Here is a 4163-nt window from a genome sequence, read left to right on the forward strand (position 1 = left end):
TTTCACAGAGTTATTCTCTGATAAAGTCAGACATACCAGATTTGACAAATCTGGCTTGGTCATTAAGGTACAAACATGCCCGGTCATTAAGGGGTTAAAGCTGTCAGCTACTCACTGGCAGCCAGCATAGTGGGTCCTGACTTCTGTAGATGGCATAGCCAGACGCCATTGTTAGGCCTCCTGTTGCCATAGCAGCCATTGGCGCCCGCGATGTCGCAGGCCGTCAATTGTGCTGTAACCCCTAAGCAGCTGCGATCGCTATTGAACGCAGCTTCCAAGGGGTTAAATCAGCGGGGACCACCGCGATTGGTCCCTGCACACTGAGCTGTGATAGCCTGTCAGAAACAGCAGTATCACAGCTCAAACACACGCCGGGGAAAGATAGCGCCGTGTTAACTTAGGTCAGTACATTTACTGAGCTGAGCGCAAATGATGCGCTCATCTCGACTTAATAGTACTGAGGAGCTGATCGGGTTAAAGAGTATGCTTTTTTTTTTAACCCATTGATAAAACAACTTTTATTACATTGTTAGGACACCAACACAAATAGAATTCAATGCCCATAGCTCAGCATTAGGCCTTAAAGAGGCTCTGTCACCACATTATAAGTGCCCTATCTCCTACATAAGGAGATGGGCGCTATAATGTAGGTGACAGTAATGCTTTTTATTTTAAAAAAACGATCTATTTTTACCACTTTATTAGCGATTTTAGATATATGCTAATGAGTTGCTTAATGCCCAAGTGGGCGTGTTTTTACTTTAAACCAAGTGGACGTTGTACAGGGGAGTGTATGACGCTGACCAATCAGAGTCATGCACTCCTCTCCATTCATTTACTCAGCGCATAGGGATCCTGCTAGATCCTTATGTGCTGTCTTATACTAACACATTAACATTACTGAAGTGTTTAGACAGTGAATAGAAATTCCATGGGATGTCTATTCACAATCCCTGCACTTCGTTACTCTGTCTGTGGTAGTTACAGTAGAGGAAGCGTGATCTTGCTGTAAATGACCGGTTACGAGATCACGCTTCCTCTGCTGTAACTACCATAGAAACAGTAACGAAGTGCCGAGATTGTGAATAGACATCCCGTCGAATGTCTATTCACTGTCTAAACACTTCAGCATTGTTAATGTGTTAGTATAAGACAGCACATAAGGATCTAGCAGGATCCCTATGCGCTGAGTAAATGAATGGAGAGAAGTGCATGATGCCGATTGGTCAGCGTCATACACTCCCCTGTACAACGCCCACTTGGTCTAAAGTAAAAACACGCCCACCTGGGCATTAAGCAACTCATTAGCATAAATCTAAAATCGCTAATAAAGTGGTGAAAATAGATTGTTTTTTTAAATAAAAAGCACGGCTGTCATCTACATTATAGCGCCGATCTCCTTATGTAGGAGATAGGGCACTTATAACGTGGTGACAGAGCCTCTTTAATCACACGAGTGGTAAAACAACGGCCGCCACACGGACATATGTTTTTCAATGGGGCCGTTGACACAGCCATTGTTTCAAGAGACCGTGTGAAGGGACCGTTGAAAAATAGAACCTGTCCTATTATGTTCCGTTTTAACGGATCCCTCCATAGGCTCAAGTCTATGGGGAGCCGTGAAAACGAGACCCGCATGGGGGCACCTCGGATGTGAAAAAGTCACATTTTTCATGTCCGTGTTTCCCCATGCTCGTGTGAATCTAGCCTTAAAGTAAAAGATCCTTACAGTAGACAGAGCACTGTATTCACTGCTACACCTATTATTAGAATGCATCCAGTAGTTGTATAGAGCCATAGACAAATTAAAAAAACAAAAAGGATGCATCCTACAATATTTGCCACTTTTACACGGCAGTATTTAGAAGCCAAAACCAGGACTAGAAAAAATATATAACGGAAAGATTTGTCTTCCTTGTTTTGGACCCACTCCCGATTTTGGCTTACAAATGCTGAAGCAAAATATAGACCTGAATACTGCCATGTGAAAGTGGCCATTAGCAGCGGAATGTGTCGTTTCCTACAGTCTTGAATCTTATTATTGGAACACACTGTTGTACTGTTCTCAATGCAAATATTAGCCATTTATGTTATGCAGACAAATTAGACGTTTGTGTGTTAAAAGGGGTTGTCCCAGCAGGACAATTACGCCTCAAAGACAGCCCAAGGGATTACACAATCCCCCAGCATGGGTGACCCGTAATACATGGTTGCACCAAGTCTTCCAGAGTGGGAGCGACTTTTTTTTCAGCGGCTCTCTGCTTTTACTAATAGGGAAATTCTCAAGCGGAGGGACTCCCTCTAGGGCATCTATTTTCCATTAAAAGGGACATGGAAATGGATTAACCTAATGCCTAATAAGATCGGTCAAATGTAATAAGTCTGCTTATTTATGGCTTTCAGATGGTTTCTACTGTAAACTGTGTAGATCGAAAACAGCCTCTATAGAAACAGTTCACAAAGCTACAACGCTACACTTCTCACACACCGTATCCACATGCAAGAAACAAAACCGGAAAAACTATTTGGATTTCAGGGTATTTCCACAGAATGTGTGCTAGTGTCAAGTTATTTTAGAGAAGCCTTTTATTCATACAACCCGCATTACAGGATAATAATCTTTATTAAATAATACATATACAGTACATCGTCAGTCCGGTTTATTCACGAGGGTGCTTCCCCTACCCAAACCTGGTGCGGCCTAACCCATAGAATTAGTGGATTATTAATGTGGTGCACAGCATGTTATATTTTTTTTTATAACCGCTTCATAGAAAATTGTGCAACATTTTGACACGGTTCATTCTGAAAAATTCTACTTTTCAGGGTTACACGTAGTATTTGGTAGACATTTCATCTCTTCGAGTTGAGTCACAACGATCATTATTGGAGGACGATCATTCTTGATTTATTTCTTTATTATCATATTTTGCCATGAACAGACTGATTTTATTGTTTATATTGCTTGTAATTGTGCCATGTCCAAACGGTTGTTAAAACATTTACGCTGCAGTGGCCCATCATGTGTGTAAGTGAATAATACAGGCTTCTTATAATTAATCATTACCGCATTATTACTCTGCATATTGATTAAACCTACAGAGACAATGAACAATATGTTGAGGTTTATCTGTAGTAACAATAGCTGCCATGTGTAATTTGAAATTCTGTCCCCTCTCCAGCCCTCATAAATACTCAGAAAAGCACATTTGCTGTGGTTCACCGATTCTGCCTTTAAAAGATATTTGCCTGGAGGATGCATCATATGGAGGGAAATGGACCGAGCAGAGACGTACGCAAGGCTCTGCTTTTAGCCAACACTAACATCGTTGCATAGATACTCAGCTCTTTTAATGCAGCACATCATGTTCATTCCCAGTTTTTGATACTCAGCACCAATATAAAAAGCAACATTTATCACCGGATTCATTGATATACTGCTTAGTTTTACATCTACTCCTTAAAGTGCATTTCCACCTAAATGTATTTATACAGTTAGCATCCCTGTGATCGAAACGGAAGGAATTGTATAGAGGAAAGACTGATTCATATCCATATTTTTGTGTCTACAAACCCAGGAGCCAAAAACTGCATCAAAACATTGTGTATGATTCTGGCCTTGAAAGTTCTTCTTACTCATACATGCGTTTGTAGAAGTGATAAATAAAATGAACCAGGGTCTGGTATTCTGGAGAGAGTCGCGTTGTAGTCAAGAACCTACGATACAGGTTACTGAAATACTGTATGATCTGCAGATACCAGTGGTACAATTGCTCTTTACATTTATGCTCTTACACCAACCATAGACATTAGTTAAACGATGGCTGAATTCACCGACTTCAGTCAACTATCTAATGTGGGCATGAGATAACTGTTAGCAGAGTTGTCTGGAGAGTAAAGAAAGGAAAACCCGCCCTCACCATTGAAATAAACATGCAAGCTTGGCCCATACGAGCAGAAATATTTATGGGGGAGTTAGGAGCGATGCGTATGGCCAAATTTAGGATGTCGCCTACATGCCAATCGTGACCCTAATTCATTTGAAAGAGAAAAAGCCAATATTCCTGAGACTAACTATTTCTCAGTACATGCTTGAACAGAATGGCATGAAATTGTAAATTAAATATATATTTCAGTAACTCTAGAATAATCAACACACAGAC

The sequence above is a fragment of the Rhinoderma darwinii genome, chromosome 2, assembly GCF_050947455.1.
Source record: "Rhinoderma darwinii isolate aRhiDar2 chromosome 2, aRhiDar2.hap1, whole genome shotgun sequence".
Taxonomy (NCBI): domain Eukaryota; kingdom Metazoa; phylum Chordata; class Amphibia; order Anura; family Rhinodermatidae; genus Rhinoderma; species Rhinoderma darwinii.